The sequence below is a fragment of the Pseudorca crassidens genome, chromosome 1, assembly GCF_039906515.1.
Source record: "Pseudorca crassidens isolate mPseCra1 chromosome 1, mPseCra1.hap1, whole genome shotgun sequence".
NCBI lineage: Eukaryota > Metazoa > Chordata > Mammalia > Artiodactyla > Delphinidae > Pseudorca > Pseudorca crassidens.
The window spans coordinates 155,242,884-155,269,997 of NC_090296.1; the positions used below are offsets into that span (position 1 = coordinate 155,242,884).

Genomic DNA, 27,114 nt, shown 5'->3' on the forward strand with positions numbered 1-27,114 from the left:
ACCCCATGTGCCCCACTTCTGAGTCTCCCCTCCTGCACCCCATGTCCCCCCACTTCTGAGTCACCCCAACTTCACCCCTTGTCCCCCAGTTCTGAGTCTCCCCTCCTGCACCCCATGTCCCCCTACTGCTGCTGTGTCCCCCCTCCTGCACCCCAGGCACCCCAGTTCTTACTCTGTCTTCACCTAGCTGATTCATTCCCCTGCCTCAGTTAATCTACTGTTGATTCCTCTTAGTGTATTTTTCATTTCAGTTGTATACATTCTTCACCTGTGTTTGGTTTCTCCTTTATATTTTCTAACTCCGTGTGAAAACCGTGAAATTTCTTGCTCCGTTCATCAGTTCTTACCCGAGTTCTTTGATCGTCTTTATGATCATTACCTTAAACTCTCTATCGGATAGATTGCCGATCTCTACTTCACTTAGTTTTTCTCCTGGGGTTTTCATCTTATCCTTCCGCATGGTCCTCTATCACCTAATTTTGCCTAATTTTCAGTTTTCATTTCTGTGCATTTGGTAGGTTGGTTACATTTCCTGATCTTGGAGAAGTTGCCTTTTGCAGGAGATGTCCTATACATCCCAGCTGCACACTTGCCTCTGGTCACCAGAGCTGTATGCTTTAGGGGTGTCCCCTATGTGAGCTATGTGGCTCCTTCTGTTTTGGTGAGCTGACTGCTGAGGGCAGTCTTGTAGGTATGGTCGGCCCCTGGTCTGGTTGGTTGTGAGCCCCTGCTTTATGCCCAGGCTGCCAGCTACGGTTGGAGGGGTCAGGTCACAAGGCAGCTGGCTGTGGAACCCTGGGTGGTCTCGGGGCTAGTGCTGGCTCACTGGTGGGCAGAGCCAGGTTCTGGGGTGTGTGTTTGCAGGGTTCCCAGATCCAGTGTCAGCCTGCTGGTGGATTGGGCCAGTTCCTGACACAGCTGGCTGCAGCTTCTGGGGTGTCCCAAAGCTAGTACTGGTCTGAAGGTGGGTGGGGCTGACTGAGGAGTCCAGAACTCTCAGAGCTGGTGTCAGCCTGCTGGTGGTGGGTTTAGGACCCAGGGGTCCTGGAGTTTGTGCCAGCCTGCCTGTATGTTGGCTGGGTCCCGACAAGTCAGGGTGTGGTGCTGAAGTGGTTCTGCAGTGGGTGTCCACCTGCTGGTGGGTGAAGCCAGGTCCTGGTGCTAGTTCTGTACCCTGTTGTGTGGACCAGGTCCCGAGTCTCTGGCTGCAGGGCTCGGTGTCCCAGAGTCTGTGTCAGAACACTAGTTGGTGGGGTCAAAGCTCAGGGGGACCTAGGGCTGGTGCTGCCCCACTTCTGAGTCTCCCCTCCTGCACCCCATGTCACCCCGCTTCTGAGTCTCCCCTCCTGCACTCCATGTCCCCCCACTGCTGGGTCCCCCCTGCAACCCGGTACCCCACCTTCTGAGTCTCCCCTCCTGCACCCCATGTCCCCCCAGGTCTGAGTCACCCCACCTTCACCCCTTGTCCCCCCAGTTCTGAGTGTGCACCCTATGTGCCCCACTTCTGAATCTCCCCTCCTGCACCCCAGGTCCCCCCACTTCTGAGTCTCCCCTCCTGCACCCTCTGTCCCCCCACTACTGAGTCTCCCCTCCTGTACCCCATGTCCCCCCACTTCTGAGTCTGCACCCCATGTGCCCCACTTCTGAGTCTCCCCTCCTGCACCCCATGTCCCCCCACTTCTGAGTCACCCCAACTTCACCCCTTGTCCCCCAGTTCTGAGTCTCCCCTCCTGCACCCCATGTCCCCCTACTGCTGCTGTGTCCCCCCTCCTGCACCCCAGGCACCCCAGTTCTTACTCTGTCTTCACCTAGCTGATTCATTCCCCTGCCTCAGTTAATCTACTGTTGATTCCTCTTAGTGTATTTTTCATTTCAGTTGTATACATTCTTCACCTGTGTTTGGTTTCTCCTTTATATTTTCTAACTCCGTGTGAAAACCGTGAAATTTCTTGCTCCGTTCATCAGTTCTTACCCGAGTTCTTTGATCGTCTTTATGATCATTACCTTAAACTCTCTATCGGATAGATTGCCGATCTCTACTTCACTTAGTTTTTCTCCTGGGGTTTTCATCTTATCCTTCCGCATGGTCCTCTATCACCTAATTTTGCCTAATTTTCAGTTTTCATTTCTGTGCATTTGGTAGGTTGGTTACATTTCCTGATCTTGGAGAAGTTGCCTTTTGCAGGAGATGTCCTATACATCCCAGCTGCACACTTGCCTCTGGTCACCAGAGCTGTATGCTTTAGGGGTGTCCCCTATGTGAGCTATGTGGCTCCTTCTGTTTTGGTGAGCTGACTGCTGAGGGCAGTCTTGTAGGTATGGTCGGCCCCTGGTCTGGTTGGTTGTGAGCCCCTGCTTTATGCCCAGGCTGCCAGCTACGGTTGGAGGGGTCAGGTCACAAGGCAGCTGGCTGTGGAACCCTGGGTGGTCTCGGGGCTAGTGCTGGCTCACTGGTGGGCAGAGCCAGGTTCTGGGGTGTGTGTTTGCAGGGTTCCCAGATCCAGTGTCAGCCTGCTGGTGGATTGGGCCAGTTCCTGACACAGCTGGCTGCAGCTTCTGGGGTGTCCCAAAGCTAGTACTGGTCTGAAGGTGGGTGGGGCTGACTGAGGAGTCCAGAACTCTCAGAGCTGGTGTCAGCCTGCTGGTGGTGGGTTTAGGACCCAGGGGTCCTGGAGTTTGTGCCAGCCTGCCTGTATGTTGGCTGGGTCCCGACAAGTCAGGGTGTGGTGCTGAAGTGGTTCTGCAGTGGGTGTCCACCTGCTGGTGGGTGAAGCCAGGTCCTGGTGCTAGTTCTGTACCCTGTTGTGTGGACCAGGTCCCGAGTCTCTGGCTGCAGGGCTCGGTGTCCCAGAGTCTGTGTCAGAACACTAGTTGGTGGGATCAAAGCTCAGGGGGACCTAGGGCTGGTGCTGCCCCACTTCTGAGTCTCCCCTCCTGCACCCCATGTCACCCCGCTTCTGAGTCTCCCCTCCTGCACTCCATGTCCCCGCCCTGCTGGGTCCCCCCTGCAACCTGGTACCCCACCTTCTGAGTCTCCCCTCCTGCACCCCATGTCCCCCCAGGTCTGAGTCACCCCACCTTCACCCCTTGTCCCCCCAGTTCTGAGTGTGCACCCTATGTGCCCCACTTCTGAATCTCCCCTCCTGCACCCCAGGTCCCCCCACTTCTGAGTCTCCCCTCCTGCACCCTCTGTCCCCCCACTACTGAGTCTCCCCTCCTGGACCCCATGTCCCCCCACTTCTGAGTCTGCACCCCATGTGCCCCACTTCTGAGTCTCCCCTCCTGCACCCCATGTCCCCCCACTTCTGAGTCACCCCAACTTCACCCCTTGTCCTCCCAGTTTTGAGTCTCCCCTCCTGTACCCCATGTCCCCCTACTGCTGCTGTGTCCCCCCTCCTGCACCCCAGGCACCCCAGTTCTTACTCTGTCTTCACCTAGCTGATTCATTCCCCTGCCTCAGTTAATCTACTGTTGATTGCTCGTAGTGTATTTTTCATTTCAGTTGTATACATTCTTCACCTGTGTTTGGTTTCTCCTTTATATTTTCTAACTCCGTGTGAAAACCGTGAAATTTCTTGCTCCGTTCATCAGTTCTTACCCGAGTTCTTTGATCGTCTTTATGATCATTACCTTAAACTCTCTATCGGATAGATTGCCGATCTCTACTTCACTTAGTTTTTCTCCTGGGGTTTTCATCTTATCCTTCCGCATGGTCCTCTATCACCTAATTTTGCCTAATTTTCAGTTTTCATTTCTGTGCATTTGGTAGGTTGGTTACATTTCCTGATCTTGGAGAAGTTGCCTTTTGCAGGAGATGTCCTATACATCCCAGCTGCACACTTGCCTCTGGTCACCAGAGCTGTATGCTTTAGGGGTGTCCCCTATGTGAGCTATGTGGCTCCTTCTGTTTTGGTGAGCTGACTGCTGAGGGCAGTCTTGTAGGTATGGTCGGCCCCTGGTCTGGTTGGTTGTGAGCCCCTGCTTTATGCCCAGGCTGCCAGCTACGGTTGGAGGGGTCAGGTCACAAGGCAGCTGGCTGTGGAACCCTGGGTGGTCTCGGGGCTAGTGCTGGCTCACTGGTGGGCAGAGCCAGGTTCTGGGGTGTGTGTTTGCAGGGTTCCCAGATCCAGTGTCAGCCTGCTGGTGGATTGGGCCAGTTCCTGACACAGCTGGCTGCAGCTTCTGGGGTGTCCCAAAGCTAGTACTGGTCTGAAGGTGGGTGGGGCTGACTGAGGAGTCCAGAACTCTCAGAGCTGGTGTCAGCCTGCTGGTGGTGGGTTTAGGACCCAGGGGTCCTGGAGTTTGTGCCAGCCTGCCTGTATGTTGGCTGGGTCCCGACAAGTCAGGGTGTGGTGCTGAAGTGGTTCTGCAGTGGGTGTCCACCTGCTGGTGGGTGAAGCCAGGTCCTGGTGCTAGTTCTGTACCCTGTTGTGTGGACCAGGTCCCGAGTCTCTGGCTGCAGGGCTCGGTGTCCCAGAGTCTGTGTCAGAACACTAGTTGGTGGGGTCAAAGCTCAGGGGGACCTAGGGCTGGTGCTGCCCCACTTCTGAGTCTCCCCTCCTGCACCCCATGTCACCCCGCTTCTGAGTCTCCCCTCCTGCACTCCATGTCCCCCCACTGCTGGGTCCCCCCTGCAACCCGGTACCCCACCTTCTGAGTCTCCCCTCCTGCACCCCATGTCCCCCCAGGTCTGAGTCACCCCACCTTCACCCCTTGTCCCCCCAGTTCTGAGTGTGCACCCTATGTGCCCCACTTCTGAATCTCCCCTCCTGCACCCCAGGTCCCCCCACTTCTGAGTCTCCCCTCCTGCACCCTCTGTCCCCCCACTACTGAGTCTCCCCTCCTGGACCCCATGTCCCCCCACTTCTGAGTCTGCACCCCATGTGCCCCACTTCTGAGTCTCCCCTCCTGCACCCCATGTCCCCCCACTTCTGAGTCACCCCAACTTCACCCCTTGTCCCCCCAGTTCTGAGTCTCCCCTCCTGCACCCCATGTCCCCCTACTGCTGCTGTGTCCCCCCTCCTGCACCCCAGGCACCCCAGTTCTTACTCTGTCTTCACCTAGCTGATTCATTCCCCTGCCTCAGTTAATCTACTGTTGATTGCTCGTAGTGTATTTTTCATTTCAGTTGTATACATTCTTCACCTGTGTTTGGTTTCTCCTTTATATTTTCTAACTCCGTGTGAAAACCGTGAAATTTCTTGCTCCGTTCATCAGTTCTTACCCGAGTTCTTTGATCGTCTTTATGATCATTACCTTAAACTCTCTATCGGATAGATTGCCGATCTCTACTTCACTTAGTTTTTCTCCTGGGGTTTTCATCTTATCCTTCCGCATGGTCCTCTATCACCTAATTTTGCCTAATTTTCAGTTTTCATTTCTGTGCATTTGGTAGGTTGGTTACATTTCCTGATCTTGGAGAAGTTGCCTTTTGCAGGAGATGTCCTATACATCCCAGCTGCACACTTGCCTCTGGTCACCAGAGCTGTATGCTTTAGGGGTGTCCCCTATGTGAGCTATGTGGCTCCTTCTGTTTTGGTGAGCTGACTGCTGAGGGCAGTCTTGTAGGTATGGTCGGCCCCTGGTCTGGTTGGTTGTGAGCCCCTGCTTTATGCCCAGGCTGCCAGCTACGGTTGGAGGGGTCAGGTCACAAGGCAGCTGGCTGTGGAACCCTGGGTGGTCTCGGGGCTAGTGCTGGCTCACTGGTGGGCAGAGCCAGGTTCTGGGGTGTGTGTTTGCAGGGTTCCCAGATCCAGTGTCAGCCTGCTGGTGGATTGGGCCAGTTCCTGACACAGCTGGCTGCAGCTTCTGGGGTGTCCCAAAGCTAGTACTGGTCTGAAGGTGGGTGGGGCTGACTGAGGAGTCCAGAACTCTCAGAGCTGGTGTCAGCCTGCTGGTGGTGGGTTTAGGACCCAGGGGTCCTGGAGTTTGTGCCAGCCTGCCTGTATGTTGGCTGGGTCCCGACAAGTCAGGGTGTGGTGCTGAAGTGGTTCTGCAGTGGGTGTCCACCTGCTGGTGGGTGAAGCCAGGTCCTGGTGCTAGTTCTGTACCCTGTTGTGTGGACCAGGTCCCGAGTCTCTGGCTGCAGGGCTCGGTGTCCCAGAGTCTGTGTCAGAACACTAGTTGGTGGGGTCAAAGCTCAGGGGGACCTAGGGCTGGTGCTGCCCCACTTCTGAGTCTCCCCTCCTGCACCCCATGTCACCCCGCTTCTGAGTCTCCCCTCCTGCACTCCATGTCCCCGCCCTGCTGGGTCCCCCCTGCAACCCGGTACCCCACCTTCTGAGTCTCCCCTCCTGCACCCCATGTCCCCCCAGGTCTGAGTCACCCCACCTTCACCCCTTGTCCCCCCAGTTCTGAGTGTGCACCCTATGTGCCCCACTTCTGAATCTCCCCTCCTGCACCCCAGGTCCCCCCACTTCTGAGTCTCCCCTCCTGCACCCTCTGTCCCCCCACTACTGAGTCTCCCCTCCTGGACCCCATGTCCCCCCACTTCTGAGTCTGCACCCCATGTGCCCCACTTCTGAGTCTCCCCTCCTGCACCCCATGTCCCCCCACTTCTGAGTCACCCCAACTTCACCCCTTGTCCCCCCAGTTCTGAGTCTCCCCTCCTGCACCCCATGTCCCCCTACTGCTGCTGTGTCCCCCCTCCTGCACCCCAGGCACCCCAGTTCTTACTCTGTCTTCACCTAGCTGATTCATTCCCCTGCCTCAGTTAATCTACTGTTGATTGCTCGTAGTGTATTTTTCATTTCAGTTGTATACATTCTTCACCTGTGTTTGGTTTCTCCTTTATATTTTCTAACTCCGTGTGAAAACCGTGAAATTTCTTGCTCCGTTCATCAGTTCTTACCCGAGTTCTTTGATCGTCTTTATGATCATTACCTTAAACTCTCTATCGGATAGATTGCCGATCTCTACTTCACTTAGTTTTTCTCCTGGGGTTTTCATCTTATCCTTCCGCATGGTCCTCTATCACCTAATTTTGCCTAATTTTCAGTTTTCATTTCTGTGCATTTGGTAGGTTGGTTACATTTCCTGATCTTGGAGAAGTTGCCTTTTGCAGGAGATGTCCTATACATCCCAGCTGCACACTTGCCTCTGGTCACCAGAGCTGTATGCTTTAGGGGTGTCCCCTATGTGAGCTATGTGGCTCCTTCTGTTTTGGTGAGCTGACTGCTGAGGGCAGTCTTGTAGGTATGGTCGGCCCCTGGTCTGGTTGGTTGTGAGCCCCTGCTTTATGCCCAGGCTGCCAGCTACGGTTGGAGGGGTCAGGTCACAAGGCAGCTGGCTGTGGAACCCTGGGTGGTCTCGGGGCTAGTGCTGGCTCACTGGTGGGCAGAGCCAGGTTCTGGGGTGTGTGTTTGCAGGGTTCCCAGATCCAGTGTCAGCCTGCTGGTGGATTGGGCCAGTTCCTGACACAGCTGGCTGCAGCTTCTGGGGTGTCCCAAAGCTAGTACTGGTCTGAAGGTGGGTGGGGCTGACTGAGGAGTCCAGAACTCTCAGAGCTGGTGTCAGCCTGCTGGTGGTGGGTTTAGGACCCAGGGGTCCTGGAGTTTGTGCCAGCCTGCCTGTATGTTGGCTGGGTCCCGACAAGTCAGGGTGTGGTGCTGAAGTGGTTCTGCAGTGGGTGTCCACCTGCTGGTGGGTGAAGCCAGGTCCTGGTGCTAGTTCTGTACCCTGTTGTGTGGACCAGGTCCCGAGTCTCTGGCTGCAGGGCTCGGTGTCCCAGAGTCTGTGTCAGAACACTAGTTGGTGGGATCAAAGCTCAGGGGGACCTAGGGCTGGTGCTGCCCCACTTCTGAGTCTCCCCTCCTGCACCCCATGTCACCCCGCTTCTGAGTCTCCCCTCCTGCACTCCATGTCCCCGCCCTGCTGGGTCCCCCCTGCAACCCGGTACCCCACCTTCTGAGTCTCCCCTCCTGCACCCCATGTCCCCCCAGGTCTGAGTCACCCCACCTTCACCCCTTGTCCCCCCAGTTCTGAGTGTGCACCCTATGTGCCCCACTTCTGAATCTCCCCTCCTGCACCCCAGGTCCCCCCACTTCTGAGTCTCCCCTCCTGCACCCTCTGTCCCCCCACTACTGAGTCTCCCCTCCTGGACCCCATGTCCCCCCACTTCTGAGTCTGCACCCCATGTGCCCCACTTCTGAGTCTCCCCTCCTGCACCCCATGTCCCCCCACTTCTGAGTCACCCCAACTTCACCCCTTGTCCCCCCAGTTCTGAGTCTCCCCTCCTGCACCCCATGTCCCCCTACTGCTGCTGTGTCCCCCCTCCTGCACCCCAGGCACCCCAGTTCTTACTCTGTCTTCACCTAGCTGATTCATTCCCCTGCCTCAGTTAATCTACTGTTGATTGCTCGTAGTGTATTTTTCATTTCAGTTGTATACATTCTTCACCTGTGTTTGGTTTCTCCTTTATATTTTCTAACTCCGTGTGAAAACCATGAAATTTCTTGCTCCGTTCATCAGTTCTTACCCGAGTTCTTTGATCGTCTTTATGATCATTACCTTAAACTCTCTATCGGATAGATTGCCGATCTCTACTTCACTTAGTTTTTCTCCTGGGGTTTTCATCTTATCCTTCCGCATGGTCCTCTATCACCTAATTTTGCCTAATTTTCAGTTTTCATTTCTGTGCATTTGGTAGGTTGGTTACATTTCCTGATCTTGGAGAAGTTGCCTTTTGCAGGAGATGTCCTATACATCCCAGCTGCACACTTGCCTCTGGTCACCAGAGCTGTATGCTTTAGGGGTGTCCCCTATGTGAGCTATGTGGCTCCTTCTGTTTTGGTGAGCTGACTGCTGAGGGCAGTCTTGTAGGTATGGTCGGCCCCTGGTCTGGTTGGTTGTGAGCCCCTGCTTTATGCCCAGGCTGCCAGCTACGGTTGGAGGGGTCAGGTCACAAGGCAGCTGGCTGTGGAACCCTGGGTGGTCTCGGGGCTAGTGCTGGCTCACTGGTGGGCAGAGCCAGGTTCTGGGGTGTGTGTTTGCAGGGTTCCCAGATCCAGTGTCAGCCTGCTGGTGGATTGGGCCAGTTCCTGACACAGCTGGCTGCAGCTTCTGGGGTGTCCCAAAGCTAGTACTGGTCTGAAGGTGGGTGGGGCTGACTGAGGAGTCCAGAACTCTCAGAGCTGGTGTCAGCCTGCTGGTGGTGGGTTTAGGACCCAGGGGTCCTGGAGTTTGTGCCAGCCTGCCTGTATGTTGGCTGGGTCCCGACAAGTCAGGGTGTGGTGCTGAAGTGGTTCTGCAGTGGGTGTCCACCTGCTGGTGGGTGAAGCCAGGTCCTGGTGCTAGTTCTGTACCCTGTTGTGTGGACCAGGTCCCGAGTCTCTGGCTGCAGGGCTCGGTGTCCCAGAGTCTGTGTCAGAACACTAGTTGGTGGGATCAAAGCTCAGGGGGACCTAGGGCTGGTGCTGCCCCACTTCTGAGTCTCCCCTCCTGCACCCCATGTCACCCCGCTTCTGAGTCTCCCCTCCTGCACTCCATGTCCCCGCCCTGCTGGGTCCCCCCTGCAACCCGGTACCCCACCTTCTGAGTCTCCCCTCCTGCACCCCATGTCCCCCCAGGTCTGAGTCACCCCACCTTCACCCCTTGTCCCCCCAGTTCTGAGTGTGCACCCTATGTGCCCCACTTCTGAATCTCCCCTCCTGCACCCCAGGTCCCCCCACTTCTGAGTCTCCCCTCCTGCACCCTCTGTCCCCCCACTACTGAGTCTCCCCTCCTGGACCCCATGTCCCCCCACTTCTGAGTCTGCACCCCATGTGCCCCACTTCTGAGTCTCCCCTCCTGCACCCCATGTCCCCCCACTTCTGAGTCACCCCAACTTCACCCCTTGTCCCCCCAGTTCTGAGTCTCCCCTCCTGCACCCCATGTCCCCCTACTGCTGCTGTGTCCCCCCTCCTGCACCCCAGGCACCCCAGTTCTTACTCTGTCTTCACCTAGCTGATTCATTCCCCTGCCTCAGTTAATCTACTGTTGATTGCTCGTAGTGTATTTTTCATTTCAGTTGTATACATTCTTCACCTGTGTTTGGTTTCTCCTTTATATTTTCTAACTCCGTGTGAAAACCGTGAAATTTCTTGCTCCGTTCATCAGTTCTTACCCGAGTTCTTTGATCGTCTTTATGATCATTACCTTAAACTCTCTATCGGATAGATTGCCGATCTCTACTTCACTTAGTTTTTCTCCTGGGGTTTTCATCTTATTCCTTCCGCATGGTCCTCTATCACCTAATTTTGCCTAATTTTCAGTTTTCATTTCTGTGCATTTGGTAGGTTGGTTACATTTCCTGATCTTGGAGAAGTTGCCTTTTGCAGGAGATGTCCTATACATCCCAGCTGCACACTTGCCTCTGGTCACCAGAGCTGTATGCTTTAGGGGTGTCCCCTATGTGAGCTATGTGGCTCCTTCTGTTTTGGTGAGCTGACTGCTGAGGGCAGTCTTGTAGGTATGGTCGGCCCCTGGTCTGGTTGGTTGTGAGCCCCTGCTTTATGCCCAGGCTGCCAGCTACGGTTGGAGGGGTCAGGTCACAAGGCAGCTGGCTGTGGAACCCTGGGTGGTCTCGGGGCTAGTGCTGGCTCACTGGTGGGCAGAGCCAGGTTCTGGGGTGTGTGTTTGCAGGGTTCCCAGATCCAGTGTCAGCCTGCTGGTGGATTGGGCCAGTTCCTGACACAGCTGGCTGCAGCTTCTGGGGTGTCCCAAAGCTAGTACTGGTCTGAAGGTGGGTGGGGCTGACTGAGGAGTCCAGAACTCTCAGAGCTGGTGTCAGCCTGCTGGTGGTGGGTTTAGGACCCAGGGGTCCTGGAGTTTGTGCCAGCCTGCCTGTATGTTGGCTGGGTCCCGACAAGTCAGGGTGTGGTGCTGAAGTGGTTCTGCAGTGGGTGTCCACCTGCTGGTGGGTGAAGCCAGGTCCTGGTGCTAGTTCTGTACCCTGTTGTGTGGACCAGGTCCCGAGTCTCTGGCTGCAGGGCTCGGTGTCCCAGAGTCTGTGTCAGAACACTAGTTGGTGGGGTCAAAGCTCAGGGGGACCTAGGGCTGGTGCTGCCCCACTTCTGAGTCTCCCCTCCTGCACCCCATGTCACCCCGCTTCTGAGTCTCCCCTCCTGCACTCCATGTCCCCGCCCTGCTGGGTCCCCCCTGCAACCCGGTACCCCACCTTCTGAGTCTCCCCTCCTGCACCCCATGTCCCCCCAGGTCTGAGTCACCCCACCTTCACCCCTTGTCCCGCCAGTTCTGAGTGTGCACCCTATGTGCTCCACTTCTGAATCTCCCCTCCTGCACCCCAGGTCCCCCCACTTCTGAGTCTCCCCTCCTGCACCCTCTGTCCCCCCACTACTGAGTCTCCCCTCCTGGACCCCATGTCCCCCCACTTCTGAGTCTGCACCCCATGTGCCCCACTTCTGAGTCTCCCCTCCTGCACCCCATGTCCCCCCACTTCTGAGTCACCCCAACTTCACCCCTTGTCCCCCCAGTTCTGAGTCTCCCCTCCTGCACCCCATGTCCCCCTACTGCTGCTGTGTCCCCCCTCCTGCACCCCAGGCACCCCAGTTCTTACTCTGTCTTCACCTAGCTGATTCATTCCCCTGCCTCAGTTAATCTACTGTTGATTGCTCGTAGTGTATTTTTCATTTCAGTTGTATACATTCTTCACCTGTGTTTGGTTTCTCCTTTATATTTTCTAACTCCGTGTGAAAACCGTGAAATTTCTTGCTCCGTTCATCAGTTCTTACCCGAGTTCTTTGATCGTCTTTATGATCATTACCTTAAACTCTCTATCGGATAGATTGCCGATCTCTACTTCACTTAGTTTTTCTCCTGGGGTTTTCATCTTATTCCTTCCGCATGGTCCTCTATCACCTAATTTTGCCTAATTTTCAGTTTTCATTTCTGTGCATTTGGTAGGTTGGTTACATTTCCTGATCTTGGAGAAGTTGCCTTTTGCAGGAGATGTCCTATACATCCCAGCTGCACACTTGCCTCTGGTCACCAGAGCCGTATGCTTTAGGGGTGTCCCCTATGTGAGCTATGTGGCTCCTTCTGTTTTGGTGAGCTGACTGCTGAGGGCAGTCTTGTAGGTATGGTCGGCCCCTGGTCTGGTTGGTTGTGAGCCCCTGCTTTATGCCCAGGCTGCCAGCTACGGTTGGAGGGGTCAGGTCACAAGGCAGCTGGCTGTGGAACCCTGGGTGGTCTCGGGGCTAGTGCTGGCTCACTGGTGGGCAGAGCCAGGTTCTGGGGTGTGTGTTTGCAGGGTTCCCAGATCCAGTGTCAGCCTGCTGGTGGATTGGGCCAGTTCCTGACACAGCTGGCTGCAGCTTCTGGGGTGTCCCAAAGCTAGTACTGGTCTGAAGGTGGGTGGGGCTGACTGAGGAGTCCAGAACTCTCAGAGCTGGTGTCAGCCTGCTGGTGGTGGGTTTAGGACCCAGGGGTCCTGGAGTTTGTGCCAGCCTGCCTGTATGTTGGCTGGGTCCCGACAAGTCAGGGTGTGGTGCTGAAGTGGTTCTGCAGTGGGTGTCCACCTGCTGGTGGGTGAAGCCAGGTCCTGGTGCTAGTTCTGTACCCTGTTGTGTGGACCAGGTCCCGAGTCTCTGGCTGCAGGGCTCGGTGTCCCAGAGTCTGTGTCAGAACACTAGTTGGTGGGGTCAAAGCTCAGGGGGACCTAGGGCTGGTGCTGCCCCACTTCTGAGTCTCCCCTCCTGCACCCCATGTCACCCCGCTTCTGAGTCTCCCCTCCTGCACTCCATGTCCCCGCCCTGCTGGGTCCCCCCTGCAACCCGGTACCCCACCTTCTGAGTCTCCCCTCCTGCACCCCATGTCCCCCCAGGTCTGAGTCACCCCACCTTCACCCCTTGTCCCCCCAGTTCTGAGTGTGCACCCTATGTGCCCCACTTCTGAATCTCCCCTCCTGCACCCCAGGTCCCCCCACTTCTGAGTCTCCCCTCCTGCACCCTCTGTCCCCCCACTACTGAGTCTCCCCTCCTGGACCCCATGTCCCCCCACTTCTGAGTCTGCACCCCATGTGCCCCACTTCTGAGTCTCCCCTCCTGCACCCCATGTCCCCCCACTTCTGAGTCACCCCAACTTCACCCCTTGTCCTCCCAGTTCTGAGTCTCCCCTCCTGCACCCCATGTCCCCCTACTGCTGCTGTGTCCCCCCTCCTGCACCCCAGGCACCCCAGTTCTTACTCTGTCTTCACCTAGCTGATTCATTCCCCTGCCTCAGTTAATCTACTGTTGATTGCTCGTAGTGTATTTTTCATTTCAGTTGTATACATTCTTCACCTGTGTTTGGTTTCTCCTTTATATTTTCTAACTCCGTGTGAAAACCGTGAAATTTCTTGCTCCGTTCATCAGTTCTTACCCGAGTTCTTTGATCGTCTTTATGATCATTACCTTAAACTCTCTATCGGATAGATTGCCGATCTCTACTTCACTTAGTTTTTCTCCTGGGGTTTTCATCTTATTCCTTCCGCATGGTCCTCTATCACCTAATTTTGCCTAATTTTCAGTTTTCATTTCTGTGCATTTGGTAGGTTGGTTACATTTCCTGATCTTGGAGAAGTTACCTTTTGCAGGAGATGTCCTATACATCCCAGCTGCACACTTGCCTCTGGTCACCAGAGCCGTATGCTTTAGGGGTGTCCCCTATGTGAGCTATGTGGCTCCTTCTGTTTTGGTGAGCTGACTGCTGAGGGCAGTCTTGTAGGTATGGTCGGCCCCTGGTCTGGTTGGTTGTGAGCCCCTGCTTTATGCCCAGGCTGCCAGCTACGGTTGGAGGGGTCAGGTCACAAGGCAGCTGGCTGTGGAACCCTGGGTGGTCTCGGGGCTAGTGCTGGCTCACTGGTGGGCAGAGCCAGGTTCTGGGGTGTGTGTTTGCAGGGTTCCCAGATCCAGTGTCAGCCTGCTGGTGGATTGGGCCAGTTCCTGACACAGCTGGCTGCAGCTTCTGGGGTGTCCCAAAGCTAGTACTGGTCTGAAGGTGGGTGGGGCTGACTGAGGAGTCCAGAACTCTCAGAGCTGGTGTCAGCCTGCTGGTGGTGGGTTTAGGACCCAGGGGTCCTGGAGTTTGTGCCAGCCTGCCTGTATGTTGGCTGGGTCCCGACAAGTCAGGGTGTGGTGCTGAAGTGGTTCTGCAGTGGGTGTCCACCTGCTGGTGGGTGAAGCCAGGTCCTGGTGCTAGTTCTGTACCCTGTTGTGTGGACCAGGTCCCGAGTCTCTGGCTGCAGGGCTCGGTGTCCCAGAGTCTGTGTCAGAACACTAGTTGGTGGGGTCAAAGCTCAGGGGGACCTAGGGCTGGTGCTGCCCCACTTCTGAGTCTCCCCTCCTGCACCCCATGTCACCCCGCTTCTGAGTCTCCCCTCCTGCACTCCATGTCCCCCCACTGCTGGGTCCCCCCTGCAACCCGGTACCCCACCTTCTGAGTCTCCCCTCCTGCACCCCATGTCCCCCCAGGTCTGAGTCACCCCACCTTCACCCCTTGTCCCCCCAGTTCTGAGTGTGCACCCTATGTGCCCCACTTCTGAATCTCCCCTCCTGCACCCCAGGTCCCCCCACTTCTGAGTCTCCCCTCCTGCACCCTCTGTCCCCCCACTACTGAGTCTCCCCTCCTGGACCCCATGTCCCCCCACTTCTGAGTCTGCACCCCATGTGCCCCACTTCTGAGTCTCCCCTCCTGCACCCCATGTCCCCCCACTTCTGAGTCACCCCAACTTCACCCCTTGTCCCCCCAGTTCTGAGTCTCCCCTCCTGCACCCCATGTCCCCCTACTGCTGCTGTGTCCCCCCTCCTGCACCCCAGGCACCCCAGTTCTTACTCTGTCTTCACCTAGCTGATTCATTCCCCTGCCTCAGTTAATCTACTGTTGATTGCTCGTAGTGTATTTTTCATTTCAGTTGTATACATTCTTCACCTGTGTTTGGTTTCTCCTTTATATTTTCTAACTCCGTGTGAAAACCGTGAAATTTCTTGCTCCGTTCATCAGTTCTTACCCGAGTTCTTTGATCGTCTTTATGATCATTACCTTAAACTCTCTATCGGATAGATTGCCGATCTCTACTTCACTTAGTTTTTCTCCTGGGGTTTTCATCTTATTCCTTCCGCATGGTCCTCTATCACCTAATTTTGCCTAATTTTCAGTTTTCATTTCTGTGCATTTGGTAGGTTGGTTACATTTCCTGATCTTGGAGAAGTTGCCTTTTGCAGGAGATGTCCTATACATCCCAGCTGCACACTTGCCTCTGGTCACCAGAGCCGTATGCTTTAGGGGTGTCCCCTATGTGAGCTATGTGGCTCCTTCTGTTTTGGTGAGCTGACTGCTGAGGGCAGTCTTGTAGGTATGGTCGGCCCCTGGTCTGGTTGGTTGTGAGCCCTGCTTTATGCCCAGGCTGCCAGCTACGGTTGGAGGGGTCAGGTCACAAGGCAGCTGGCTGTGGAACCCTGGGTGGTCTCGGGGCTAGTGCTGGCTCACTGGTGGGCAGAGCCAGGTTCTGGGGTGTGTGTTTGCAGGGTTCCCAGATCCAGTGTCAGCCTGCTGGTGGATTGGGCCAGTTCCTGACACAGCTGGCTGCAGCTTCTGGGGTGTCCCAAAGCTAGTACTGGTCTGAAGGTGGGTGGGGCTGACTGAGGAGTCCAGAACTCTCAGAGCTGGTGTCAGCCTGCTGGTGGTGGGTTTAGGACCCAGGGGTCCTGGAGTTTGTGCCAGCCTGCCTGTATGTTGGCTGGGTCCCGACAAGTCAGGGTGTGGTGCTGAAGTGGTTCTGCAGTGGGTGTCCACCTGCTGGTGGGTGAAGCCAGGTCCTGGTGCTAGTTCTGTACCCTGTTGTGTGGACCAGGTCCCGAGTCTCTGGCTGCAGGGCTCGGTGTCCCAGAGTCTGTGTCAGAACACTAGTTGGTGGGGTCAAAGCTCAGGGGGACCTAGGGCTGGTGCTGCCCCACTTCTGAGTCTCCCCTCCTGCACCCCATGTCACCCCGCTTCTGAGTCTCCCCTCCTGCACTCCATGTCCCCGCCCTGCTGGGTCCCCCCTGCAACCCGGTACCCCACCTTCTGAGTCTCCCCTCCTGCACCCCATGTCCCCCCAGGTCTGAGTCACCCCACCTTCACCCCTTGTCCCGCCAGTTCTGAGTGTGCACCCTATGTGCTCCACTTCTGAATCTCCCCTCCTGCACCCCAGGTCCCCCCACTTCTGAGTCTCCCCTCCTGCACCCTCTGTCCCCCCACTACTGAGTCTCCCCTCCTGGACCCCATGTCCCCCCACTTCTGAGTCTGCACCCCATGTGCCCCACTTCTGAGTCTCCCCTCCTGCACCCCATGTCCCCCCACTTCTGAGTCACCCCAACTTCACCCCTTGTCCCCCCAGTTCTGAGTCTCCCCTCCTGCACCCCATGTCCCCCTACTGCTGCTGTGTCCCCCCTCCTGCACCCCAGGCACCCCAGTTCTTACTCTGTCTTCACCTAGCTGATTCATTCCCCTGCCTCAGTTAATCTACTGTTGATTGCTCGTAGTGTATTTTTCATTTCAGTTGTATACATTCTTCACCTGTGTTTGGTTTCTCCTTTATATTTTCTAACTCCGTGTGAAAACCGTGAAATTTCTTGCTCCGTTCATCAGTTCTTACCCGAGTTCTTTGATCGTCTTTATGATCATTACCTTAAACTCTCTATCGGATAGATTGCCGATCTCTACTTCACTTAGTTTTTCTCCTGGGGTTTTCATCTTATTCCTTCCGCATGGTCCTCTATCACCTAATTTTGCCTAATTTTCAGTTTTCATTTCTGTGCATTTGGTAGGTTGGTTACATTTCCTGATCTTGGAGAAGTTGCCTTTTGCAGGAGATGTCCTATACATCCCAGCTGCACACTTGCCTCTGGTCACCAGAGCCGTATGCTTTAGGGGTGTCCCCTATGTGAGCTATGTGGCTCCTTCTGTTTTGGTGAGCTGACTGCTGAGGGCAGTCTTGTAGGTATGGTCGGCCCCTGGTCTGGTTGGTTGTGAGCCCCTGCTTTATGCCCAGGCTGCCAGCTACGGTTGGAGGGGTCAGGTCACAAGGCAGCTGGCTGTGGAACCCTGGGTGGTCTCGGGGCTAGTGCTGGCTCACTGGTGGGCAGAGCCAGGTTCTGGGGTGTGTGTTTGCAGGGTTCCCAGATCCAGTGTCAGCCTGCTGGTGGATTGGGCCAGTTCCTGACACAGCTGGCTGCAGCTTCTGGGGTGTCCCAAAGCTAGTACTGGTCTGAAGGTGGGTGGGGCTGACTGAGGAGTCCAGAACTCTCAGAGCTGGTGTCAGCCTGCTGGTGGTGGGTTTAGGACCCAGGGGTCCTGGAGTTTGTGCCAGCCTGCCTGTATGTTGGCTGGGTCCCGACAAGTCAGGGTGTGGTGCTGAAGTGGTTCTGCAGTGGGTGTCCACCTGCTGGTGGGTGAAGCCAGGTCCTGGTGCTAGTTCTGTACCCTGTTGTGTGGACCAGGTCCCGAGTCTCTGGCTGCAGGGCTCGGTGTCCCAGAGTCTGTGTCAGAACACTAGTTGGTGGGATCAAAGCTCAGGGGGACCTAGGGCTGGTGCTGCCCCACTTCTGAGTCTCCCCTCCTGCACCCCATGTCACCCCGCTTCTGAGTCTCCCCTCCTGCACTCCATGTCCCCGCCCTGCTGGGTCCCCCCTGCAACCCGGTACCCCACCTTCTGAGTCTCCCCTCCTGCACCCCATGTCCCCCCAGGTCTGAGTCACCCCACCTTCACCCCTTGTCCCCCCAGTTCTGAGTGTGCACCCTATGTGCCCCACTTCTGAATCTCCCCTCCTGCACCCCAGGTCCCCCCACTTCTGAGTCTCCCCTCCTGCACCCTCTGTCCCCCCACTACTGAGTCTCCCCTCCTGGACCCCATGTCCCCCCACTTCTGAGTCTGCACCCCATGTGCCCCACTTCTGAGTCTCCCCTCCTGCACCCCATGTCCCCCCACTTCTGAGTCACCCCAACTTCACCCCTTGTCCCCCCAGTTCTGAGTCTCCCCTCCTGCACCCCATGTCCCCCTACTGCTGCTGTGTCCCCCCTCCTGCACCCCAGGCACCCCAGTTCTTACTCTGTCTTCACCTAGCTGATTCATTCCCCTGCCTCAGTTAATCTACTGTTGATTGCTCGTAGTGTATTTTTCATTTCAGTTGTATACATTCTTCACCTGTGTTTGGTTTCTCCTTTATATTTTCTAACTCCGTGTGAAAACCGTGAAATTTCTTGCTCCGTTCATCAGTTCTTACCCGAGTTCTTTGATCGTCTTTATGATCATTACCTTAAACTCTCTATCGGATAGATTGCCGATCTCTACTTCACTTAGTTTTTCTCCTGGGGTTTTCATCTTATTCCTTCCGCATGGTCCTCTATCACCTAATTTTGCCTAATTTTCAGTTTTCATTTCTGTGCATTTGGTAGGTTGGTTACATTTCCTGATCTTGGAGAAGTTGCCTTTTGCAGGAGATGTCCTATACATCCCAGCTGCACACTTGCCTCTGGTCACCAGAGCCGTATGCTTTAGGGGTGTCCCCTATGTGAGCTATGTGGCTCCTTCTGTTTTGGTGAGCTGACTGCTGAGGGCAGTCTTGTAGGTATGGTCGGCCCCTGGTCTGGTTGGTTGTGAGCCCCTGCTTTATGCCCAGGCTGCCAGCTACGGTTGGAGGGGTCAGGTCACAAGGCAGCTGGCTGTGGAACCCTGGGTGGTCTCGGGGCTAGTGCTGGCTCACTGGTGGGCAGAGCCAGGTTCTGGGGTGTGTGTTTGCAGGGTTCCCAGATCCAGTGTCAGCCTGCTGGTGGATTGGGCCAGTTCCTGACACAGCTGGCTGCAGCTTCTGGGGTGTCCCAAAGCTAGTACTGGTCTGAAGGTGGGTGGGGCTGACTGAGGAGTCCAGAACTCTCAGAGCTGGTGTCAGCCTGCTGGTGGTGGGTTTAGGACCCAGGGGTCCTGGAGTTTGTGCCAGCCTGCCTGTATGTTGGCTGGGTCCCGACAAGTCAGGGTGTGGTGCTGAAGTGGTTCTGCAGTGGGTGTCCACCTGCTGGTGGGTGAAGCCAGGTCCTGGTGCTAGTTCTGTACCCTGTTGTGTGGACCAGGTCCCGAGTCTCTGGCTGCAGGGCTCGGTGTCCCAGAGTCTGTGTCAGAACACTAGTTGGTGGGGTCAAAGCTCAGGGGGACCTAGGGCTGGTGCTGCCCCACTTCTGAGTCTCCCCTCCTGCACCCCATGTCACCCCGCTTCTGAGTCTCCCCTCCTGCACTCCATGTCCCCCCACTGCTGGGTCCCCCCTGCAACCCGGTACCCCACCTTCTGAGTCTCCCCTCCTGCACCCCATGTCCCCCCAGGTCTGAGTCACCCCACCTTCACCCCTTGTCCCCCCAGTTCTGAGTGTGCACCCTATGTGCCCCACTTCTGAATCTCCCCTCCTGCACCCCAGGTCCCCCCACTTCTGAGTCTCCCCTCCTGCACCCTCTGTCCCCCCACTACTGAGTCTCCCCTCCTGGACCCCATGTCCCCCCACTTCTGAGTCTGCACCCCATGTGCCCCACTTCTGAGTCTCCCCTCCTGCACCCCATGTCCCCCCACTTCTGAGTCACCCCAACTTCACCCCTTGTCCTCCCAGTTCTGAGTCTCCCCTCCTGCACCCCATGTCCCCCTACTGCTGCTGTGTCCCCCCTCCTGCACCCCAGGCACCCCAGTTCTTACTCTGTCTTCACCTAGCTGATTCATTCCCCTGCCTCAGTTAATCTACTGTTGATTGCTCGTAGTGTATTTTTCATTTCAGTTGTATACATTCTTCACCTGTGTTTGGTTTCTCCTTTATATTTTCTAACTCCGTGTGAAAACCGTGAAATTTCTTGCTCCGTTCATCAGTTCTTACCCGAGTTCTTTGATCGTCTTTATGATCATTACCTTAAACTCTCTATCGGATAGATTGCCGATCTCTACTTCACTTAGTTTTTCTCCTGGGGTTTTCATCTTATTCCTTCCGCATGGTCCTCTATCACCTAATTTTGCCTAATTTTCAGTTTTCATTTCTGTGCATTTGGTAGGTTGGTTACATTTCCTGATCTTGGAGAAGTTACCTTTTGCAGGAGATGTCCTATACATCCCAGCTGCACACTTGCCTCTGGTCACCAGAGCCGTATGCTTTAGGGGTGTCCCCTATGTGAGCTATGTGGCTCCTTCTGTTTTGGTGAGCTGACTGCTGAGGGCAGTCTTGTAGGTATGGTCGGCCCCTGGTCTGGTTGGTTGTGAGCCCCTGCTTTATGCCCAGGCTGCCAGCTACGGTTGGAGGGGTCAGGTCACAAGGCAGCTGGCTGTGGAACCCTGGGTGGTCTCGGGGCTAGTGCTGGCTCACTGGTGGGCAGAGCCAGGTTCTGGGGTGTGTGTTTGCAGGGTTCCCAGATCCAGTGTCAGCCTGCTGGTGGATTGGGCCAGTTCCTGACACAGCTGGCTGCAGCTTCTGGGGTGTCCCAAAGCTAGTACTGGTCTGAAGGTGGGTGGGGCTGACTGAGGAGTCCAGAACTCTCAGAGCTGGTGTCAGCCTGCTGGTGGTGGGTTTAGGACCCAGGGGTCCTGGAGTTTGTGCCAGCCTGCCTGTATGTTGGCTGGGTCCCGACAAGTCAGGGTGTGGTGCTGAAGTGGTTCTGCAGTGGGTGTCCACCTGCTGGTGGGTGAAGCCAGGTCCTGGTGCTAGTTCTGTACCCTGTTGTGTGGACCAGGTCCCGAGTCTCTGGCTGCAGGGCTCGGTGTCCCAGAGTCTGTGTCAGAACACTAGTTGGTGGGGTCAAAGCTCAGGGGGACCTAGGGCTGGTGCTGCCCCACTTCTGAGTCTCCCCTCCTGCACCCCATGTCACCCCGCTTCTGAGTCTCCCCTCCTGCACTCCATGTCCCCCCACTGCTGGGTCCCCCCTGCAACCCGGTACCCCACCTTCTGAGTCTCCCCTCCTGCACCCCATGTCCCCCCAGGTCTGAGTCACCCCACCTTCACCCCTTGTCCCCCCAGTTCTGAGTGTGCACCCTATGTGCCCCACTTCTGAATCTCCCCTCCTGCACCCCAGGTCCCCCCACTTCTGAGTCTCCCCTCCTGCACCCTCTGTCCCCCCACTACTGAGTCTCCCCTCCTGGACCCCATGTCCCCCCACTTCTGAGTCTGCACCCCATGTGCCCCACTTCTGAGTCTCCCCTCCTGCACCCCATGTCCCCCCACTTCTGAGTCACCCCAACTTCACCCCTTGTCCCCCCAGTTCTGAGTCTCCCCTCCTGCACCCCATGTCCCCCTACTGCTGCTGTGTCCCCCCTCCTGCACCCCAGGCACCCCAGTTCTTACTCTGTCTTCACCTAGCTGATTCATTCCCCTGCCTCAGTTAATCTACTGTTGATTGCTCGTAGTGTATTTTTCATTTCAGTTGTATACATTCTTCACCTGTGTTTGGTTTCTCCTTTATATTTTCTAACTCCGTGTGAAAACCGTGAAATTTCTTGCTCCGTTCATCAGTTCTTACCCGAGTTCTTTGATCGTCTTTATGATCATTACCTTAAACTCTCTATCGGATAGATTGCCGATCTCTACTTCACTTAGTTTTTCTCCTGGGGTTTTCATCTTATTCCTTCCGCATGGTCCTCTATCACCTAATTTTGCCTAATTTTCAGTTTTCATTTCTGTGCATTTGGTAGGTTGGTTACATTTCCTGATCTTGGAGAAGTTGCCTTTTGCAGGAGATGTCCTATACATCCCAGCTGCACACTTGCCTCTGGTCACCAGAGCCGTATGCTTTAGGGGTGTCCCCTATGTGAGCTATGTGGCTCCTTCTGTTTTGGTGAGCTGACTGCTGAGGGCAGTCTTGTAGGTATGGTCGGCCCCTGGTCTGGTTGGTTGTGAGCCCCTGCTTTATGCCCAGGCTGCCAGCTACGGTTGGAGGGGTCAGGTCACAAGGCAGCTGGCTGTGGAACCCTGGGTGGTCTCGGGGCTAGTGCTGGCTCACTGGTGGGCAGAGCCAGGTTCTGGGGTGTGTGTTTGCAGGGTTCCCAGATCCAGTGTCAGCCTGCTGGTGGATTGGGCCAGTTCCTGACACAGCTGGCTGCAGCTTCTGGGGTGTCCCAAAGCTAGTACTGGTCTGAAGGTGGGTGGGGCTGACTGAGGAGTCCAGAACTCTCAGAGCTGGTGTCAGCCTGCTGGTGGTGGGTTTAGGACCCAGGGGTCCTGGAGTTTGTGCCAGCCTGCCTGTATGTTGGCTGGGTCCCGACAAGTCAGGGTGTGGTGCTGAAGTGGTTCTGCAGTGGGTGTCCACCTGCTGGTGGGTGAAGCCAGGTCCTGGTGCTAGTTCTGTACCCTGTTGTGTGGACCAGGTCCCGAGTCTCTGGCTGCAGGGCTCGGTGTCCCAGAGTCTGTGTCAGAACACTAGTTGGTGGGGTCAAAGCTCAGGGGGACCTAGGGCTGGTGCTGCCCCACTTCTGAGTCTCCCCTCCTGCACCCCATGTCACCCCGCTTCTGAGTCTCCCCTCCTGCACTCCATGTCCCCCCACTGCTGGGTCCCCCCTGCAACCCGGTACCCCACCTTCTGAGTCTCCCCTCCTGCACCCCATGTCCCCCCAGGTCTGAGTCACCCCACCTTCACCCCTTGTCCCCCCAGTTCTGAGTGTGCACCCTATGTGCCCCACTTCTGAATCTCCCCTCCTGCACCCCAGGTCCCCCCACTTCTGAGTCTCCCCTCCTGCACCCTCTGTCCCCCCACTACTGAGTCTCCCCTCCTGGACCCCATGTCCCCCCACTTCTGAGTCTGCACCCCATGTGCCCCACTTCTGAGTCTCCCCTCCTGCACCCCATGTCCCCCCACTTCTGAGTCACCCCAACTTCACCCCTTGTCCTCCCAGTTCTGAGTCTCCCCTCCTGCACCCCATGTCCCCCTACTGCTGCTGTGTCCCCCCTCCTGCACCCCAGGCACCCCAGTTCTTACTCTGTCTTCACCTAGCTGATTCATTCCCCTGCCTCAGTTAATCTACTGTTGATTGCTCGTAGTGTATTTTTCATTTCAGTTGTATACATTCTTCACCTGTGTTTGGTTTCTCCTTTATATTTTCTAACTCCGTGTGAAAACCGTGAAATTTCTTGCTCCGTTCATCAGTTCTTACCCGAGTTCTTTGATCGTCTTTATGATCATTACCTTAAACTCTCTATCGGATAGATTGCCGATCTCTACTTCACTTAGTTTTTCTCCTGGGGTTTTCATCTTATTCCTTCCGCATGGTCCTCTATCACCTAATTTTGCCTAATTTTCAGTTTTCATTTCTGTGCATTTGGTAGGTTGGTTACATTTCCTGATCTTGGAGAAGTTACCTTTTGCAGGAGATGTCCTATACATCCCAGCTGCACACTTGCCTCTGGTCACCAGAGCCGTATGCTTTAGGGGTGTCCCCTATGTGAGCTATGTGGCTCCTTCTGTTTTGGTGAGCTGACTGCTGAGGGCAGTCTTGTAGGTATGGTCGGCCCCTGGTCTGGTTGGTTGTGAGCCCCTGCTTTATGCCCAGGCTGCCAGCTACGGTTGGAGGGGTCAGGTCACAAGGCAGCTGGCTGTGGAACCCTGGGTGGTCTCGGGGCTAGTGCTGGCTCACTGGTGGGCAGAGCCAGGTTCTGGGGTGTGTGTTTGCAGGGTTCCCAGATCCAGTGTCAGCCTGCTGGTGGATTGGGCCAGTTCCTGACACAGCTGGCTGCAGCTTCTGGGGTGTCCCAAAGCTAGTACTGGTCTGAAGGTGGGTGGGGCTGACTGAGGAGTCCAGAACTCTCAGAGCTGGTGTCAGCCTGCTGGTGGTGGGTTTAGGACCCAGGGGTCCTGGAGTTTGTGCCAGCCTGCCTGTATGTTGGCTGGGTCCCGACAAGTCAGGGTGTGGTGCTGAAGTGGTTCTGCAGTGGGTGTCCACCTGCTGGTGGGTGAAGCCAGGTCCTGGTGCTAGTTCTGTACCCTGTTGTGTGGACCAGGTCCCGAGTCTCTGGCTGCAGGGCTCGGTGTCCCAGAGTCTGTGTCAGAACACTAGTTGGTGGGGTCAAAGCTCAGGGGGACCTAGGGCTGGTGCTGCCCCACTTCTGAGTCTCCCCTCCTGCACCCCATGTCACCCCGCTTCTGAGTCTCCCCTCCTGCACTCCATGTCCCCCCACTGCTGGGTCCCCCCTGCAACCCGGTACCCCACCTTCTGAGTCTCCCCTCCTGCACCCCATGTCCCCCCAGGTCTGAGTCACCCCACCTTCACCCCTTGTCCCCCCAGTTCTGAGTGTGCACCCTATGTGCCCCACTTCTGAATCTCCCCTCCTGCACCCCAGGTCCCCCCACTTCTGAGTCTCCCCTCCTGCACCCTCTGTCCCCCCACTACTGAGTCTCCCCTCCTGGACCCCATGTCCCCCCACTTCTGAGTCTGCACCCCATGTGCCCCACTTCTGAGTCTCCCCTCCTGCACCCCATGTCCCCCCACTTCTGAGTCACCCCAACTTCACCCCTTGTCCCCCCAGTTCTGAGTCTCCCCTCCTGCACCCCATGTCCCCCTACTGCTGCTGTGTCCCCCCTCCTGCACCCCAGGCACCCCAGTTCTTACTCTGTCTTCACCTAGCTGATTCATTCCCCTGCCTCAGTTAATCTACTGTTGATTGCTCGTAGTGTATTTTTCATTTCAGTTGTATACATTCTTCACCTGTGTTTGGTTTCTCCTTTATATTTTCTAACTCCGTGTGAAAACCGTGAAATTTCTTGCTCCGTTCATCAGTTCTTACCCGAGTTCTTTGATCGTCTTTATGATCATTACCTTAAACTCTCTATCGGATAGATTGCCGATCTCTACTTCACTTAGTTTTTCTCCTGGGGTTTTCATCTTATTCCTTCCGCATGGTCCTCTATCACCTAATTTTGCCTAATTTTCAGTTTTCATTTCTGTGCATTTGGTAGGTTGGTTACATTTCCTGATCTTGGAGAAGTTACCTTTTGCAGGAGATGTCCTATACATCCCAGCTGCACACTTGCCTCTGGTCACCAGAGCCGTATGCTTTAGGGGTGTCCCCTATGTGAGCTATGTGGCTCCTTCTGTTTTGGTGAGCTGACTGCTGAGGGCAGTCTTGTAGGTATGGTCGGCCCCTGGTCTGGTTGGTTGTGAGCCCCTGCTTTATGCCCAGGCTGCCAGCTACGGTTGGAGGGGTCAGGTCACAAGGCAGCTGGCTGTGGAACCCTGGGTGGTCTCGGGGCTAGTGCTGGCTCACTGGTGGGCAGAGCCAGGTTCTGGGGTGTGTGTTTGCAGTGTTCCCAGATCCAGTGTCAGCCTGCTGGTGGATTGGGCCAGTTCCTGACACAGCTGGCTGCAGCTTCTGGGGTGTCCCAAAGCTAGTACTGGTCTGAAGGTGGGTGGGGCTGACTGAGGAGTCCAGAACTCTCAGAGCTGGTGTCAGCCTGCTGGTGGTGGGTTTAGGACCCAGGGGTCCTGGAGTTTGTGCCAGCCTGCCTGTATGTTGGCTGGGTCCCGACAAGTCAGGGTGTGGTGCTGAAGTGGTTCTGCAGTGGGTGTCCACCTGCTGGTGGGTGAAGCCAGGTCCTGGTGCTAGTTCTGTACCCTGTTGTGTGGACCAGGTCCCGAGTCTCTGGCTGCAGGGCTCGGTGTCCCAGAGTCTGTGTCAGAACACTAGTTGGTGGGGTCAAAGCTCAGGGGGACCTAGGGCTGGTGCTGCCCCACTTCTGAGTCTCCCCTCCTGCACCCCATGTCACCCCGCTTCTGAGTCTCCCCTCCTGCACTCCATGTCCCCCCACTGCTGGGTCCCCCCTGCAACCCGGTACCCCACCTTCTGAGTCTCCCCTCCTGCACCCCATGTCCCCCCAGGTCTGAGTCACCCCACCTTCACCCCTTGTCCCCCCAGTTCTGAGTGTGCACCCTATGTGCCCCACTTCTGAATCTCCCCTCCTGCACCCCAGGTCCCCCCACTTCTGAGTCTCCCCTCCTGCACCCTCTGTCCCCCCACTACTGAGTCTCCCCTCCTGGACCCCATGTCCCCCCACTTCTGAGTCTGCACCCCATGTGCCCCACTTCTGAGTCTCCCCTCCTGCACCCCATGTCCCCCCACTTCTGAGTCACCCCAACTTCACCCCTTGTCCCCCCAGTTCTGAGTCTCCCCTCCTGCACCCCATGTCCCCCTACTGCTGCTGTGTCCCCCCTCCTGCACCCCAGGCACCCCAGTTCTTACTCTGTCTTCACCTAGCTGATTCATTCCCCTGCCTCAGTTAATCTACTGTTGATTGCTCGTAGTGTATTTTTCATTTCAGTTGTATACATTCTTCACCTGTGTTTGGTTTCTCCTTTATATTTTCTAACTCCGTGTGAAAACCGTGAAATTTCTTGCTCCGTTCATCAGTTCTTACCCGAGTTCTTTGATCGTCTTTATGATCATTACCTTAAACTCTCTATCGGATAGATTGCCGATCTCTACTTCACTTAGTTTTTCTCCTGGGGTTTTCATCTTATTCCTTCCGCATGGTCCTCTATCACCTAATTTTGCCTAATTTTCAGTTTTCATTTCTGTGCATTTGGTAGGTTGGTTACATTTCCTGATCTTGGAGAAGTTGCCTTTTGCAGGAGATGTCCTATACATCCCAGCTGCACACTTGCCTCTGGTCACCAGAGCCGTATGCTTTAGGGGTGTCCCCTATGTGAGCTATGTGGCTCCTTCTGTTTTGGTGAGCTGACTGCTGAGGGCAGTCTTGTAGGTATGGTCGGCCCCTGGTCTGGTTGGTTGTGAGCCCCTGCTTTATGCCCAGGCTGCCAGCTACGGTTGGAGGGGTCAGGTCACAAGGCAGCTGGCTGTGGAACCCTGGGTGGTCTCAGGGCTAGTGCTGGCTCACTGGTGGGCAGAGCCAGGTTCTGGGGTGTGTGTTTGCAGGGTTCCCAGATCCAGTGTCAGCCTGCTGGTGGATTGGGCCAGTTCCTGACACAGCTGGCTGCAGCTTCTGGGGTGTCCCAAAGCTAGTACTGGTCTGAAGGTGGGTGGGGCTGACTGAGGAGTCCAGAACTCTCAGAGCTGGTGTCAGCCTGCTGGTGGTGGGTTTAGGACCCAGGGGTCCTGGAGTTTGTGCCAGCCTGCCTGTATGTTGGCTGGGTCCCGACA

The 27,114-nt window shown here is 55.8% G+C and overlaps 1 protein-coding gene across 2 annotated transcripts in view; it reads left to right on the plus strand.

Annotated features, from left to right (window-relative positions):
• PFKP (phosphofructokinase, platelet) overlaps positions 1 to 27,114 on the plus strand; it is a 299,182-nt gene that overhangs the window by 211,518 nt on the left and 60,550 nt on the right. The window lies entirely within an intron of this gene.